At 41.5% G+C, this 19,389-nt stretch overlaps 1 protein-coding gene across 3 annotated transcripts in view; it reads left to right on the forward strand.

Moving 5' to 3' along the window:
- The window catches only part of Eip74ef (Ecdysone-induced protein E74), a 181,958-nt gene that overhangs the window by 58,758 nt on the left and 103,811 nt on the right, over positions 1–19,389 (forward strand). The gene's annotated exons all lie outside the window — the stretch shown is intronic.

Genomic DNA, 19,389 nt, shown 5'->3' on the forward strand with positions numbered 1-19,389 from the left:
CCGACATCAAATCAGCGGTCGGTAATGTACATTTCGTGGGTACTTTTGTACCGAGTAATGCGTACAACCTTCTTTATCTTCGAGCGATCAAATCGGCGCGTATCTCGGTCGGTCAAGTCGCTTTCCGTGCGTGCCGGGAATTTCAATCGCGCATCGCTGAAAGGAAAACCGGCCAAGGTCCCGTGAATCGCAAGCAGACATCCGCGTTAGCGATAATTGCGCGTGTGTGAGACTCGCGTACAGTGACTTGAGAGGAAAAAAAAAAGAACGTGTACATCCATGCGTGTGCGTGCGGTGGCCCAATTCTTATAATTTACAGTCGTGTAGTAATGTGGTACGCGCGCGAGTGCATTTTCGCGCTCATTTCGCGACTTTGCTCTGACAAACGTGGACACATCCGCAAAAATGGCGCTGTTTCACGCAGCGTTATCGAACAGCGTGCGCAATGAAAACGTCTCGGCGAACCTTGTTCACACCTGTGCATACACGCATTTTGCGTATATTATGGCTTTATTTTCAAGTGATAACGATCTTTTGTCTAAGTCGGCTATACCGAATAATAATAATTAAAAAAAAAATTTGCCAGAAGAAATGATATCTATATAATAATTTGTTCAGAAATTGCGAAATATGGTCTCTAAATATCTTTTTGAACTGTTCAACTGCTGAATATTTCGACGAATATAATTTTAACGCTTTAAATATCATATTACTTAAATGACAAATAAATTCGTTCGTAACAGTTTATTGCATATGGCTAAAAAAGATGTAATAATTGAAGGAATAATTGAAGGAGTAAAAGCCATAGTGGTGTAAGTCAATTTTTTTTAAATATTGACTTACACCACTATGGCTTTTACCCCTCCAATTAATAAGAGGTCAGAATTATTACTTTTTTTTAAATATTTTTAAAATTTATATAAATAAAATTTTAATTTCCAACGATATAATTTCTATCTTAAACACATATGTAAACACACATTTAATGAATTTTATAAGCATCAATTCACAGAACGTATGCACGACAGCTCGATATTTGTAAATAAATAAACGTATATGAATACGGATTAAATACCTAAATCTCCTAGATTCTATAAATTCTAAATTCTACAGAGAGCGTAATTTCTGCAATTCTAATCTTCTTAAATGCTAAATTATAGAGATCGAAAGATAAATACTAAATTATAGATTTCACAGATTTTGTGATCCACTGACTTTAAAGCTTAAAACATAAATAGAATAACAACGCTATGCGAGGATATCTTAATAAAGTTTAAGTACACAAGAAATCCGATGTTGGATTTACAGGTTTTTTTTCATTTAAGGATTTTTATCGTTTTGCACTCGGGATTTGATCGTCGATTGGCCATTCAGATTTTTTATACGTCAATTTCGACACGCGGGTTTTGTCGAACTTTTGACGAGGCGGAGCCTCGCAATTTCGTCCTGACCGCAGGCCGCGACGAGTAATTACGAGCCGTTAGAACACGAATTGAAATGGGTGCTCATCGTTGTTCTTTTCACATTTTTAGAAAGCGGTTGGAAAGTGAGAAACGAAACTTTCTAACAAAACTATTACAAATACAGTTCGAAATCTGCACCCCAATGTTATATCAAATTTAAATCAAATTGCAATAAAGCTAGAATATACGAAAGCGGCAATACTTTTGCTTTTCACGCCAATAGTAATTTTCTCCATGAGAACCGAAGTTGAATGCTTGACCACTTGACGATTGCGGTTTTTTTTTTCGAAAGAAGAAAGAAAGGGAAAGAAAGAACGCGAAAAGAATCTTTCACTTTTCAGTAAACGCAATAAATTTTATTAAAAATAAAATTATACTAATTGTGATAACAACAAGAAGATGAAGGAAATAAATTTTATTTGGATATCAAATTATCTTAAACTACTTGATGAGAAATAGTTAATTTTTATGAATAGAAAAAATACATTGATTCTTATATATTTCACGAGAATTACATCGTTGAAAGATTAATATTAAACACGTTTATATCACACAAAATAGTTCAAAAGAGCAATTTAAAAAATCGCTTACAAAGTTTTCGTTGCGTATCGAATATGAAGCACGATGCATTTTAGAAATTAATTTACATTTTTGTGTTTGTTGAAGTATCCACGATTTACATTTCACGCGCGTGCGAGCCAACTCGCTTTAAGTCCTACTTGAAACTGTGTTTTTAATCGAGACGCGAAAGCGGCTTAATCGGATGTAGTTTATTAAGGATGTCCCGCGTGTTATCCGGCAGATTTCGATCGCGATACCTGGTGAACTCGTTAGACGAGCGAGCGGGAGGAAAGCGAGCGTATGGCGCTAAATTTACGCTAGTTTTCTGGCGTGCGTCTTCGACATAAGCATCACTTTCACCGAGCACTCGATGCGTAACGCGCGCAAAAAGCGGTTTTTCGCACCGATTCGCTGCCGTTACATGCTCGATCGAGCGGTCGCGCGCGCATATCGGAGGGATTTTCATTTCTGAACGCGTGCGTGCGATTTGCTAACGTTTTCGTCTCCACGCGTCATCTTTTCCCTCTCAATCGTCCCGAGGTGACGGCGAAGAAACCGCCGCGCCGCCGGCGAGCACAGCTCGTGAAAACAAAAGTAGGGCAGAAGAAAGTAATCTCGCGTTAAACATCGGAACGCGAATAACTATATAATTCACTTTCGGCTCGTTCCGTTACGGGAGCGACCATCGGCTCGGTGCAACATGCACATTTCTTCAGGCGACTTTCCCGATTTATTAGACTGCGATCGGGGCGGAACGACCAAAGGCCGGATGCCTGCCCGAACTCTCTTGGACGACTCCGTTTGAACGGGTCCTAATCCCGTGTTTCAAACTTTGCCAAACATTTCGCAAATCCTGGATTTCTCAACTCCAACTCCTTTACGAGCGTCGAATCTTACGGATCTCGTTGATCCTCGATTCCAAATTCCAAAGAGACCTGGATTTGATTTCGTGTTACACGGAACCTCAGATCTCTACGATTTTTCACTTCGAATTCTCTATCCCGCATTCACGTATACTAACAAATTCTTAAATTCCTGGATTCTATATCGATTTCAAATTATTTTACTACAAGGAGAGACTCGGTTTCCCTAATTTCTACGGATGTTAATCTTCGCGGACGCGCCGTGTGACGGAAGTTCCGTGATCTCCTCCGGATTCTATCGCCTACAAGATTCTACACCCCGGATCCCCCTACGGATTCACGGATTCCGGGTTTCACCGATCGTAGCCTTCTCGGATTTGGGATGCCGCGGATTCCCGGTCCCGAAAACGGCCCTCCGCGTCGCGCCCTCGCCGTTGGAAACGATCCGGGGAATGGAATTCGTCTCGATAACGCGCGCGCGACGCGCGACGCGCAAGTGCATCCGTCCCCCTCGTGCATTCCCTCCCCCTTTCGTCTCCCGTCTCCTCTGCCCGCTGCTTCCAGCTGTCCTCCACCCGTTCGCTGCACTTGTCGCTACCCTCGTTCCCTTGACCCTCCCCAAACACATAAATTCTCCCCGTCCGCCCGCTACCCCTCCTTCCGTCTGTCACTGCCCGGTTAGGGCCCCACGGAAATAGATCCGAGATTCGTGCGCGCCGGCTTTCTCCGCTTCCTCGCCTAAGCGGAGAAGAAACAGGTGCACTGCAAAGATATTGCGCCGATATATCTCCCGCCGATGTATCGACTTCGCGGTCATCCGAGACACATTTGCCACGTGACCGATTAAATCCTCTCTGCGCGGAGAAAATCTTTCGCGCGACCTTTAATTAACACGTGTAATTAATACGATATTTAAGATACTTATCGATTTGTGCTACATGTATTTTGAAGAGTGTTTCAATTAACGTAGTTATAAAGTGTGACTAATGCATTTGTAACGCTATCAGTTTTGTTTTGCCAAGTAACAAGAATTTTACGTTCGATAGCATTGGCGAACTTTTGCTCGTCTTTCACTTCTCTCCTTTTTCAACGATCCACATATTTTTCTCGAAAAATATGCAGGGTGTTTGAAGAATTAATGATGAGGGCGATCGATACTCGCCGCTGCTACTCACTCATAAATCAATCATTAGCTAAAGGCTCAGTGCTATTTACAATAATCGTAATATGCTTTCCAATTAATGAGTGCCAAGAAATATGTTTTTTTCCCCTCCGTGTCGATGTTATCGGACGTTTCAGCAGGAATTGTTCGATATTATACTTCCCAAGTATCACGCGTTAAGTAATCGCGTGGGAACGGACGGGGCAAGGATAAATTGCGAATCTGAGAAAGAGTTTACTATGTAGTGGGTCTAAGTAATTCTATGTTAATTGCTCGATCCCTCCCCCCCATCTCCCGCTTCGCGGTGAGCCACACTTTAAACGGCCCCTCGTGATTCGAGCCGATAACTCGTTTTCAAGCGATTCTACTCTCCGCCGTTCGACCTTTTACGATTTTCTGGGTTTCGCCCGCGATGTTGTTGTTTTACACAGCTGCCGCTTGCCGGTTGCGTGCTGCCAACAAATCCCACGCGACGTTGCACTTGCCACACTTTTTCTGGAATTTGCGATGCGATGCAACTGCAACTTTCTTGCGAACTTTTACTAACGTTAGGGGAGATCCCTCATCCCACAAATACGGGGACGTTCTTAGAACGTTACAATTTATTTCGATATCGAGCACTCTTACCACCGATTTATCTCCGGCATCGAATAATTACACAATATCTTAAACGATTACATTAAAAGTATTGACAGGTGAAATAATAAGTATATTAACAATATCTTAGGTCTTAAGCTAATAATCCTGGACCGGCATATATTGACTGACAATGAGTAAATTTATTTAAACGGTCGTGGATCAGTAAGTTAATTAATTAGAAGTTTTTTTATCTACCATCCATTAGATATGCCGATATTGCAAATAGTATCAACTTTTCTCACTCATATATATAATATCAGTTTCGTTTTCTTTTATAAAATATATTGGAGGGCTGTCAATGAGAGATTTGAAACCGAACGAATAAAAGTCTCGGTAAATTTTAGATTCAAATTGTTTTGCATTTTTCCCAATTATATTCGAACTTTTCTTCTTAAAGGAAAAAAAAAGAAACGCGCTTCTAAGTTCAAACGACACGCAACGAAGCGGCGCGTTACACGGAATCGCGTGTAATGAGTAGGACTTCGAGGGATCTCGGGGCTGGTTGGGTAATCGGCTTCCTCGTATTGCCACACGCTGCGACGGTGCCACAAGGCGCACTTGTGCGTCTCTCCTTCTCCCCTCTCTCTCTCTCTCCTCCCCGTCACTCTTTCTCTCGTATCGTTTGAAAGTGAATTCAAGATGGCCACTTTAAGAGCCGGCGCGGCAAAGCCGCGGCGCTTACGCATTCGCACTCGCACGCGTATGTGCGTGCGTGCGTGCGTGTGCGTGTGCGTGTGCGTGTGCGTGCGCGGTGATAGTGCACAGCCGCGTAACGAGAGTGTTGACATTTTCTACAATCAGGTCAGGGCCCCGTGGCCGAGTCCACCGGTATTACCTGTAACCCTCCTTTAAAGCGAATTCGCGCATGCGGATGTAAACAACGTTCTTTAGTAAAAACCGATCCTTCTCTTCGCTCCCTCTCCACTTTCTTCTCTCGTCTTCTCCTTGATTTCAAATTGGTATCTTTGGAGACGTCGAGTTAGGATGTAAATAAAAGTTTTTCTTTTGCGAGACTTTTTTACAAACTTGCCTTTCATCAAGATAGGATTTTATGTAGCATATTTATATCGTACACATGGTTACCTTATCTCGTTTTACCTTATCACAATATAAACAGAAAGGAAAAATAGTAAATAAGAAAAGATGATGTTATATGACTGTCGCGTTTCCTGTTTACACAAAACGACATCACGGGACAGCTTGGACTGAAGTAGCGCTACTCCAGTTGATCGTAAAGACGTGCCGCGGGATAAAAAGATAAGCTGGCAGGTTGCGCTAGACTGATAGAATCCCTGCAACTTTGACGAGCTCGAACTCGAAGGCCGTCCACTTAACAGGCCATGCAAGCGGACGGACCTGAGGAACCACCTGTTGAAAATCGGCCGCTTTCTGCACAAACACACATCTCGCTGTCGCTATGGAAACTGGAACGCGCGGCAGTTTATTTCGAGAGATTTTTCATGCTGCAACAATTTTGCTCAACGTCTGCCGGTGCGTTGCGACAGATAACGTTACCGCTTACACCGGCAATTTCGGTCAATCGTCGTGTTGATCAAACAGCGATTACATAAAATAGGAGAGCCGGCGAATGCTACTGGTGGATCGCAGTAATATTGATGAGCCACATTAAGGCTCATTTAGATGGGCAAACATTCAAACTATCATCGCATAAAACATTCGTGTTTCTAACTCTCAAATTGCGCGGTTCGATACGCGATAAAAAATTTAAAAAATGTACATATATATACGATCTTATTTGATAAAGAATTTAAATTGCTGGGAGAATGTTTTTTTAGCATGGAGGAATTTCAGTCCTCCAGTCCTCGGTCGCGTGAAAAATCGTCCTGCGTTAGTCCGCTCCGAAATTAACGGCGCGAGGTGAAAATCGGTCATCCGACACGTACGAAAACATCGCGGCGTAATGTTTAGATCTCGCCGCGTCGCGTCCCTTGATGCTGACGAGCGAGTGCAGGTTCGTGCGGAAGGGGTTGACAAAAAATTCTGGGGGAGCGATCCCGACTGCAGTTAAGGCGCGTTAACAGGAACACGTGCAGCCTGCCGGCCCTCCCATATCGTAATGTATCGCTTTTTAGGGAGTCGTATGCGTCGGTTTTTAGGAGCCGGGGTTGTTTACACTTGAACTTCCTCGGCAGTCCCCTTTTTTTCGGCGGCTGTCAAAGACCGTCATCTCTTTGGGAAATTCTTGAAATCGGTGTAACCGGAATTTCTCTTTATCTCTCTCTCTCTGTTTTCGACGCGGAATCGAGCTCGAGTTTAAAAAGTCTAATCGGAAATTCGTGAGAAATGCTAATCGGACCGATAAGAACGATATATGTACATGTTCGTCGAGATACGTATACGTCTATCTGTTCTATTTATTGTGCAAATAAGAAGCGCGTGCAGAATCGCAATTTTGGTTCGCGCATCCACGGCTCGTAAAAGACACGTTTCGGAATTTTATCGGGCTTATGCTTTTCGCAACCACGTAATTGCGTACAATTGGAAGAAATGTTAGTCGACCGATAAGAACGATATTTCTATCCTGCGTCGTGTCGCCGACGACGTGGCAACGACTGTTCTATTTATTACGCAAATAAAAAGCTCTGCGAATCTTATCTCCAAGGAATTAAGCACCGAATTGCAATTAAGTAATAACGTGCAGTAATTAAGACATCTACAGTACCTTCACTCTGCGTAGACAGAACGTTGGTCCGTGAGAAACGTTGACCAATATGAACAATAATTTCTGTTGTAATACCTTACTTACTAAATAAATCCTCCAATGTCAAATGAGAATAGTGCTCCGAAAGATCCTATATTTATTTCTTTCATTCAAATGAAAGAAGTTTCCTTTTCGTTATATGAAAACAAAATAATTTATTTTATCATTTTTGTCTGCACGACTTAATTATTTTATCCTCTATTATACGTTATTTATTGATCGTGCAAATATGAAGGTATACCTCCGTGCTGGAGATCGCGAGAAACTCGAGTCGCGTTTATCAGATCGCACGAAGTCGAGATGTTGAGCGGAGCTCTCGCGGAAGTCTCCAAGGCTCGTCCATTGTGTCGATACCCGGCTTCCTTCCCTCTTTTTCGTTTAAAAATAAAACTCGCGGCGCGGTCGACAATGCGTGCCGGTGCGCCTCGGTAATAATTAAGTCTCGAAGGACGCGCGGGCCGGTAACCTTAATTCCCACGAGCGGCGCGCTCCGTACCTACTCGCGTCGCTGTGTCGTCCTCGTGGTGCTCGTAGTCGTCTCTCGACTTCTGGCTGGTGTTTTCTCAGTAAAAATGCATTTCCGCGAGGCGGTCTCACCGACGCTCTCGTCACTACTCGCTTGCTTTTCACAGGGGGAGAGACCATGCGTGGTAACGCAGGGGCAGGAAACGGAAAGCGGGGCGGAGGGAGGAGGAAATTCGTTATGCCCAAGGACTAATTTCTCGGCTCTCTTCCCAGAGGCACGCCACTTGAAAGGCATAGGACGATTTCCGAATCGCGGCGCGAATAGATATGCAAATCTGACCTTAATCCTGGCACGTGCAGCGTGATCGATTACAACCAAGTTTTTACCTTCGATAATAAGCATCGAAGTAGTAGAAAAATAAAAATTATACAGAAAAGAAAGAAAGTTGGAAGAAAAAGTCTAACTCAGGGATAATAAGAATATGAACACAACCCTCAGGAATTGCAATAGATAGAGCCAGTACATAGAAAAGGAGTAAATTTCGGGATTATTTCAAAACTCTCTCTTTCTTTTTCTCTCTCTTGGACGAATTAGCTAATTGTGCCTAACGATATCAGTTAAATCAGTTTACTAAATCCTGTTTATTTAAATTGAAAATAAAATAGGCGTGGTAAAATAAAAACCTACCGTGTGGATAGTGCTTTAAGAGCCTCCTTTATTCTCGGAGGTTTCCTATGTGCCGGCAAGTAAACAGTTTCGCAAGAGTCGCGCAGCGCGAGATCGGGAATTTCCTTATACACGACTCGCCGCGTAGAAAAGGTGCATATGCATGCTCGGCTGTGCCTCGGAATTGGGTTATGGTTATACAGTTAGTGCGAGCGAGCGGGTGAGCGATCGATCGATCGATCCACGGTACAGATCGGTAGATCGCGATCTGAGGTGCAGGTGCTATGCTTATAAGCGCGCTTCCGCCATCATAATTGCAATTATTCGCTCTGTATGGCGATTATTCCTCGTGATTATTCGCCCCATGCTTATCTTGATTAATTCATTAACGCGAACTGTACGAAGTCAAAAATTCCCTGTAAATAGAGCGTGCGCCAAAAGTCTCACTTGGATCAAAGATTTCTTGATAAATCTTTAATTTGATTGAAGAACTTTATAGACTCCTAAGAGAAACGTTCTCATGGATACGTGAAGATTTGAGTTCATATATCTGTATAATTCAGTTTCTAGAGATAAAATTCTGTCAGAGCAAAGTCCAGCGGTCGAAGGTAAAGAAAGAGAAGAAAAAAAGGACTCGGCTCTTATTTATTTATGTTTCGCAATTCGGCTTCAGCGAGAGTCATTAAATTTTCAATCGCTCGTCACAACTCGAAACGAACTCCCGCTCTTCTCGAAGTTCGGCCCTTCGACATTCGTTTCGGATTTGAGGTACGCGGCTTTCGCTACACCCCGTATAATGGCCTCACCGATTATTGACTCCGTCGCGGAATGTAGGTCAGGTGTGTACGACCGCCGCGAATTATCTTTCCTCCTCTCTCGATTTAACGTGCGGCTCGTCGATACTAATCTGCGGAGATCGGAGACAGCGTTGTCGCGATTTTTTGAACGACGGGGGCACGAGGGAAACGTGATCCGAATGACCCAGTGGCTGGAAAATTCTGACGATCTTTTATGCGCACCGATAATCCGTTTTTTTCCCCGATTCGCCCAACCGCAGTATGCTAATGATCAGGATTTTCCGTCGGCAGGTGCACGTCTCATCTTCGAGTGCCACGTGTAAGCATGCATAACGCATTCTCTCGCGTTTATATTATTACGAATCTGCAATCGACGGCCGTTCTGATGAGCTGTTGCCAGAAAAAAAACCGATGATTGCCAGTGTTCATCGTTAAATTGAGCTCACGATAGTTTAACTCTTTAAACTCTTTAAGCTCAAAATTAGTCACTAAAGCAAAGTGCGTGATTTCTATTGTGTATAATGTAAACGTACGATGAGACTGGACTTTCATATCGTTATTAGCGACTAAGATAAAAAAAAGAGGACGTAAAAAAATTCAAAGAGCTAGTTATATATCGCAATTACGTATCGCCGTAACGACTCCATTCTGTGCTAATGTCATCCAAATACCTCGCGCGATGTTTGCTGCATCATTAATAAGATTATATTCTCCGACATGCTTCATTTTCTTCGCGGGAAACGCAATAGAGGTTTAATAGCGATATTAGATGAGGTTAAAAATTGAGAATTTCTGACAAACTGAGTGAGATCTCCCATGAGACGCGCGTCTCGCGTAGCAACAGAAAACGAGTTTTCATCCTCGGCGTCGAGATGCATCTCACGCGGATATCTCTCCCTCACCCTTGGGAACGCACATCCCGTATGAAGTCATGAAATTTTATAAAGCCCGTGTTTTTCGCAGACGCGCGGCGAAAAAAATTGTGCCCCCGGGAGAGAGAGAAAGAGAGAGCAAAAGAAAAAAAAAATCTCGCGTACGAATTCGGCAAGATGACATGACGAGGAGACGCCATCAACGTGCGTGCGTGTGCGTCGCGATTACACACGCGTGTGTATCACGCGGTATCACCGCTCGCCGGGGGCGGTCATGGGGAGAGAGAGAGAGAGAGGAAGGGAAGAAATATACGTGTACGGCGGCAACGCAACAGTTTAGAGTGAGGTGTTACGTCAGTGAAAGTGTTATGCCAATGTGGGCCGAGGCTAACCTGTGGAGCCCTGTCTCCGCGCGTACGTGCGTCGCGTTTGTGTACGTGCGGGGTACACGAAACTCCCGTGCCCGTGTAACGTATGCAGGTACGTATCGACGGCTCCGCACCCCGCTCGATCCCCTCTCCCCCAAGGCCCCGCCGATAATCGAGATTGGATCGTAATAGGAACACGCGCCGGAAGTCTCGCGCTCGAGGAAATTCCTCGGCTGCTCGAGTTATGCGAGTACTGCAGTCGGTGTTACGGCGTACCGAAAAAAGGTCCTGCTAAATTCGAACGGGTCGACAGTTTCGCTTTGCGCAAAAAGAAGGGCGAATTTTGTTGGTAAAATTGTTTTGTAAATTGCATCAAAATAATTGACAGACGTGAAGAGTAACGTGTTTTATTTAGTGTAATATAATACATGCATTTACATTGTTGAATAAGAAATTATAACTTATTGTTAGTAAGTTGCATGTTACTTGGTAATTGCTGGATATATTTGATTTTATTAAATATACATATTTATTTCATAAATCGCGTACGACTCGGATTGTGGATTGACACAATTTAATTGTTTGGAATAAATCTGTAACAATCGCTCTAGACCATGCGAATAACCGGAAATTTGATACGATAATCATTTCTGGTCTTATATAGATTGTATTAATTGTATTAATAATAATAAAATAATAGGAGATTGAAAAATGTATTCGTAACGAATTTATAATATATATTTCGTATAATATTACGTACGATACATATTTTTTTTTATAAATTCTATGCGGTAAAAAGTCAGGGTCGACGTGCCCTTTATAATGACACCGTAGATTACATTCGTTTTCCCGATCAATTGATTATTCGCGAGTATTGTTAGGTCGTCCGATGACGTCTTTTCTCGGGTATGCCAGGTCCCGGCGATATAATGGAATGTAATTGCCTTGTACGTGGGACGTATCGATTGCACGATGCGAATTGAAACAGGATGCAGATCCTCGACGTGTTCCTGTTCTTCTTCGTTAACAGAACTACCACAACAATTAGAACCTTTCTGGTGAGATCCTTATTGAGTATCAAAGGTCACATTTTTCAAAATTATTGTAGGTGACAGTTAAAGGATTTTTTTTCAGTCAAACTTCAGGAATAAATAGTTCACAGAATATTTCTTTGGATAATTTTAAACGAAGCTTTATTAAACGTAAGTGCAAATTTGCGATGAATAGTGCCTCATTAAACTTTTGTAAAAGAGATAACAATTCAACAAGATCTCATATATTACATATAAAACATAATGATTATCTTAATGTTAATAATTTGACGATGAAGAAATTCTCGGAGTGTCGTAAACGTTCGATTAGAAAGACAAGCATGCATTTTGCAAGTGCCTACATAATAGTATAATAATCTTGTAATATCGACTGCATGAGCCGCGCATCTTATCGTTAGAATTACAGTATTAATTGCGTCTGTCTCTCCCATTTGGATACACCATTTCTTCTTCATCAACCGAGAGATATGCCTGCGGTCACACTAATTCGTGGAGTAATTTTTTTTTTTAGATATAGACCCAAGTCGTCAAGATAATCAATCATCTGATTTTTCCGTGCGGAATAATTTTGCGAGTGAAATTTGCGGAGCTTACGAAATGTCCCCCGACGATTTTCATGCGAAGAAACGTGGAAATGTATGTCACGCTGGTACACGCGTAATTTCCATAAAATGACTCTGACGAGGCTTTAAAAAAAGTTTTCCTCGCGTAACGATGATTATTTTCAGAAAAAACAATATTTGAATAGTCGAATCGAATTTGTCTCGACGATTTCTAATCAGACATCTGAAAAATTTCTTCCGCTTTTTAATCAATATGCATTATATGAATCCATTAAATTTTTAAGAATAACGATATTTTATCGGGAATGGTCTTTTTTAGTTGAGGGCATTTTTATTTTAAGTTTGATTTATAGTGCGTCTAATCGATTTTTTTATTTCTATGTTAGCGACAGTAATGTGGTTATGAGCGACTTCTCATATAAATTCGAAAAACAGCAAAAGTAAGATAATAGAACTCTCTCTTAGACTATTTCTTACCTGAATTTTTTATTGTTTGACTTAGTCACGATATCTACTTTGCGATTTAGTATCATTTTCTAGTGATTGCGTGCTATTTCTCGTCGGAAACATATCGTTAGATACGAAACTTATTATCGCGAAAAATCGAAGGTCGAAATTAAATCAATTCGGCCGCTGTGCGGTCCATCGCGCGAAGACGAGTGTCCTCTTTCCCGCAGATTCCGTGATAACGCCGGCTTGCATAACGCGTTACCTATAAATCAACGTCGCTTGTAATTCCGCACAGATAAAGGAATCCGCTTGTGCTTGGAAAGCACGTTAATGTCGGTCATAAAAACACGATTCAGCATCCTTGAGAAAGCGTATAATTAATTTTCATAACAGTTATCTTTAATTGTTTTCTCGGCTGCACAATATTGTCTGTCGAGAATAAATCCTATTTCTCGACTCGAAAATGTATTCAACGAAAAAGAGAAATTGCAGTTCCAATGCAAGAGATTTATTAAAATAAAAAAAAGAACAGAATTGTGTGTGATCTGATTGCAGAAATTGTTTATTAGAATAGAAATAGAAATAGAAGTTATAGTGCAAATTATGGAGAAGATTCGTAAATAGACTCGACACAGATTGTAATCTCCCTCTTTCCTCTTCTCTCTGAAAATTTTATCCGTAAACGAAAAATTACGTGTCTAGCCAGTAAAAAATATTGATCTGTCTCATAGGATACATTGCCAACTTTAAAATTAATATAAGACGCTTTATTGTTAAAGTTTAACGACACCAGTAAAAACAGCGTCAATGATTTTATAACGAGTATTAGATATGATATGACTATTACGAATGTAAATATGTATATCTCATGGAAATGTAACGATATTTTCGAAGCTATGTAAGCGTAAAAAGAACAAGCATAGTTTATCCCGCAAATTGAATTATATACGATTTGTCTAATGTTGTGACAATAATTTGTATGTCTTCTAAAATATTTCATCTTGTCGTCTCAAGGTATCGCTGATATCCGACGACAGCGAGATATTATTCAAGACAGTCTGGGTGAGTAAATTGGATTTAGACGACTGTGTCTTTAATAGACAATCGCGTCCGAATTTGTGCTTGCAAGTGGCAGCTAAGAAGAGATCATCCTCAGCATAACTCGGATCAATATTTTGGCGACATCGTCGAAATGCGGATCCGTCTCGCGAAACTTCTCCGCGTACCAGACGTAATTTTCCCACCGCCACAGTTTTGTCCTATCGAAATTCAACGTTTTCTTCTCATCACGATAACAAATCGTGCGATAAATCATACGTCATGATTCGTTGCAATGTTTATTTATCCGTCCCGATGTTTGTGTGATGATTTATTTATTTAAATTAATTGTTGAAGATATGAGAGGCGTTTGTTTAAGACTCAACAATGTGTCCTATGAGACACCTCATTGTTTTATTGCTTGGAATTGCAATTTCCTGTTTACGTTGTATTTGTTCGCAATTGTACTATCTTTTTTTTCTCTCTCGTCGATATCTTATTTTTTGTCTATACTGATAGTGATACGGTTCATATCTTTACGGCATGCTCTGTTATTTCTTACGTCTGAAAGTAAACAGTTTCGAATCCAAGTGAATGTTCTAATATCTTGTAATCAGTTTTTCAAGGAGAGATTCGCTCCGTTAGATTTATGGGATTCGATATTCATTATTAAAATTATTACAATCGGATTTTTCGTTTTCTGTTGTTCTTCGATTGTCGTCCTCGTTGCTGGAGTTAGGCGCGAAGTGCGGCTGCCGAGGGGCCTTTAATTAAATGCGGGAGCTTCGTTCCGATTGGTATCGCGAGGAGGAGGAAAAGCCGGGCGGACATGAGAACACGAGGGAAACTGACGTGCAGACGACGCGCAGGAAGTCGGCTTCGTGTCGTCACGAATCCGCCGCGTACGTCTGCATCGTCGGCTGCGAGTGTTGCTACCGTGCCCTGCGAAAGCAAGAGGTTGAGACAAAATAACAGCCTTGCGGCGCATACACGACATCGTCATGGTTGTGGTAGGCCGTGGTAGGTCTATTCTATATACTCACGCCCTTGAAGGGTCCGCGACTCGAAGGATGCACGCGCGATCTAGATACCACACGGGGGTTTGGGGAATTTTCCATCTTTTGCAGTCGCTTTCCATAATCGGCGGAAGCGCGCGGTTATCATTTTTCCGCGAATTTCTACTTATTATTATTATTACTATTACTTCTCCGGTGGTGCTTTGGAAAACTCGCGCTTCGGTCGCGCGGTTTTTCCATCACGTGATACACTGTTCCGTCGAGTAAAACATGACGAGACAGCACGACCGAAGTGAGATGTGAGCTAAGTCAGATATCGATTTCATGGGACACAATTGGCCATATTTAGCTACCAGATAATATAAGATTATTGAACGACGCACAGGTCGCAGACATTTTAATATCAGTTTGTTTCAAAATTTATTTACGAATCGATTTATTGTACGATGAAGAAACGGATGCGATATCTTTTGTTCGTGATTTAAATGGACTACGTTACCCCTAATAGTTTTTACCCAATAATCGCTAATATGCACGATGCGTTGAGGAACGATAGAAGGACGTGAAGGAAACAATCGATTCGATGGATGTTGTCGAAGCAGCGAGATCACGCGCCGCGCGATTGAGAAAAATAATTTATCATCGAAAACCCCCTGGGGATCGCTACGAAATATCGCGCATCACGTGCTGCGAATGCGCATCACGAGAGGCATATACCGCTAGAGCGTGTGTTGGGCGCGAGGGCGAGAGAGAAAGATAAACGGCGAGATCGTATCTCGATTCCAGAAAATGTATTTTTATCGTTGCATCGTTCTCAGCGTCGGCGCTCCGGTGGCACGATGAAATAATTCCCACGTGATCATAAGTCGGGCTCTAGACGATATGCGCGAATTAAAACGCGAGTTAAATATCGAGGCCGCCCCGTTACGTGTTGAGGGAAATGTGAAAAGTTAATCGGGCCGTGATTTTTCAGTAGGAGCCTCGAGTGCCCAGCGATTGTATATTATTCACAGTCGCGTATTGCAGATAAAGCTAGGAGAGAAAATGCTAGGCAAAAGCGAGAAAATGTTTTAAATGATCCTACTAAAGAGGAAGTAGGCAAAATTTATGAAATCCCAGTATTATTATTGCTTTAGCCACCTTCATATATAATACGCAATATAAACGCGATTATATTCCGTGCGATCGTAGATTAGTATTGTCCCTTGCATTTTGGACAGAGATTTCGCTGACCCACGGACCATGGTCAATTTCACGAGTGCGCATCCTCGGCAATGCAAACGCGCTTCTTCCATGTTATGCTGTTTATCTTTACGCTCTGATACGCGAAGATACGCGCGCCACGCGACGACGAGCAGCATCATCACCTGTTTGCGGCCGCGTGAATAATTTCGATCACGGCTATTTCGACGTTCTCGCGTGCATTATAGACGAACGTGCAGACAGAAGATGTCTCTCTTCTTCCGCGATCGATCCGACGACGACGACGATTCGCGTAAGCTCGTAGAAATTATTTCTGATCCGTGATGGCGAACATGTGTGATGATATTCACGCCGCAAATTGGGTCATCAGACGGCGCCGCCCGAAATCCGATAATTATCTGAAAAGATGTAATCTGCTCGCGATGGCGTTATTAGTCGACGTCGTCGTCATCGTCGTCGTTGTCGTCGGTGCTAAAAATCCTTGCAACGATCGCGCTTATTTCCAGGCACCAATAATTCCGAATCGTCTGCGCCGTCGAGTTTCCACCGTGAGAAAAATCTATAACGTATTTACCGAGCGGACCGCGGTCCGCAAATAGCGAAAACCGATGCGAAAACCGCGAATATCGGTCGTCCCGTTGAGAACCGACGGGGTCAGACCACGAAAATTGAGTCCGCTGGGGAACGCGACGCTCGATTATCCCGTGAACTCGACTCGTTTTTACGCCGTCTTCTGCGCGAGCTTATTTCGTTACTTATTAACGAATGCATCGCATATTCCGTATTCTGTAACCTTTCGCGCTGCAAACTCGCTAACGAAGTTTGCATTACGTCGTGATGATAAAGTAATAAAAGATAATCCGTTATCTTCGAGCAGAGTCCGCGGAAAGAAAATAAATCTGCAGACGCGCTTGTGTTTCGAGCAATTTTTATAAGGCTGCCAATGTGTTGTACGTCGTGAAGCATTATCTTTAAGGGCAGCACCAGGCAGGGTGATTTTCGTCTCTCGTGAGAAACCTCTCGAAATCGCGAGAAATTCTTGACTTAACACGTAAAGGATTGTGTTTATGACATTATCATAATTACGACACAACGTAAACCTACAACCTACAACGAAGCTATAGTGCGAAAGGTTACGGCACGGGTCCGCCGGCTTCGATTGACGCAACATGCGGGATACGAGTCTCGGAACTATCGCCAACTTTGAGATATAGGAGTCCTCTGATGAAATTTTACCGTCGCGATCGGTTCTCGCGAGAAGAACGATCACATAATCCCGATCGTGCAAATGGGAAAGCTCTGCGGAACGCAAGGATATGTCGGAACGCCAACCGTTCTACGCACAATCACGATTAATAACACGGTAGCGAAATCAATCCATCGGCGAGACGCAACGTGTCCTTCACCTAGAAAGACAGATAGAATTAGCATAAACACGCGCTAGTAAGCGGCACGTCGCTATCTAAATAATATAGGCATTTAAATGCTTTTTATCGAAGCGGCGCACGACTCGCTCCAACAACTACAAAGTTTCAAAATACCTTCAAGGATTATTAATAGATTTAGGCCTCGATTAGTTGAACATTGTTTGTCCTAATATGCATACACGATTTCTCCACACATTTGTTCGATAAAAAAAGAATAACATTTTTTGTCTTGTAGAATGTACTATTAACGCGTTCGACGAGAAGATGATTATATTTTCATATACATCTTTTTTTTATATTAAACCCACTGTAGACGATCTGTAATATGCGTCAGAATTTATAAGAAAAATTATAATTTTATGTGCTGTGTAATATGAAAAACATTTGAAAAATCATAGTCTCCATGCATATATCAAATATATATTAAAACAAAAACGTGTTTTAAAACCTGGTGTAAAAAATATCGAAATACATGACATATAAAATTGAAAATAAAATTTTATTTAAATTTAACGCGAACTACAGATTGTTTGAAGTAGGTTTTATTCATGAAATATAATACATTTTTTTTTCTAGAGATTGATCGTTGAATTATCTGTACATTGTGAACATTGTAAACAAACAGAGATCAATGATGGTTTTATTTTTATCATATTTTTGCGGCACGATTCCTTCTAGTTGGAAATATACCGTTTAGTTATATCGACGCGACGGTTCAAATGCTCCTCGCGCACATTTCGTATTCCACAAAATTCTGTTATGGCTGTCATCGGTAGTCCCGCGACAACAACCGGCATGGATGGAGAATCGTTTCGAGGACGTCGCGAAAACGTGGCTCGCCGTGTTTGGCGAATTCACGAGAGCCACGCTCATGAAAAGTGCAACAGGAGTTTGCTGTAGCCGCGGGCAAAAAGCTCGTCACCCGGTATAGAATTCGCGGTGAGCGAACACACGTCCCGCTATTTATATGTAATAAAACAGCTTACCAGAAAAAAAGATCGATGAAATACATCAGAGACCGGTCTGCAAAATTAAGGACATTCCCTGCGGCGATTCAAAAATGGATTAATATATTTTGCGTCTTGATCGGATGTATATGTAGGGTAATCTAATTCTATTGATTAATCGTTAGTCGCGCAATTTTCTCGATAGATTTTAAAAATGGTACTAAATGAAGAATAAATCTGTCATTTGGTCGAGTCTCTTTAAAATTTAATTCGAGAAAGGTTTTATTTTCAATCAAATTATAAATTTTCAATCATATTCTTTTATTTTCAATCATTTATAAATCATTAATTGTTAGTCAATAATTATTAGTAATTTTTCGACAAATTAGCACAAGAATGTCTTTGTCTCGGATTAAGTAATAACGATCGAGCTGATAAAAATATTTGTGTATTCGTTTTTATTGGATACAACATAGAAATTTATGTGGCGGCGGTAAATTTGTCCTGCTTATTATTAAATTGATAATTATATTATCGGTTTTGTTAGATATCTAATAACGTATTTATAAAGTTTTGAGTTTTGCGAAGATAAAATAGCAAGAGAATTGTTGGATAAAATATTTTTAAGCAGAGACAGCAGAGTCTCAATTATTGGAACATTGCTTAACTGAACGTTCACGCGTGTTTATTTTTAGTATGAATCCTGTACATAATATGCCTAAGTTAATCTATGCCATTCTTAGTAAGATCTACGGCGAAAATCTCTCGCTTTTTTCGCAGAGGCGGAGACGAGTCGATCGATGCGGCGCGCGATAGATGATAGATTGGTTGGTGAAAGAAAATTTTCCGAGAGAAAGCGCGTTACGGCGAAAAGCAAAAGCGGAAAAGATATAATGGACTGTTTCCGTTCAAACGATATCGAGTCGGCTTCTCCGATTCGATATCGAGATGAGAGAAGTGGAATAGTGTTTATTCTATGCAAAAAAGTCTATAAAAAATTCTATAAGAATTGCGGTCGTACTACGTGAGACAAGTAAATTGTTAAATAAACTTAAATAAATAGCTAATTATATATGTGATTGAAGTTGAAAGAGCATGGAGTAACAAAAAGTGA

The sequence above is a fragment of the Temnothorax nylanderi genome, unplaced genomic scaffold (assembly GCF_030848795.1).
Source record: "Temnothorax nylanderi isolate EJ_2023f unplaced genomic scaffold, tnyl_v1.0 TNYL_tig0025_pilon, whole genome shotgun sequence".
Taxonomy (NCBI): Eukaryota; Metazoa; Arthropoda; class Insecta; order Hymenoptera; family Formicidae; genus Temnothorax; species Temnothorax nylanderi.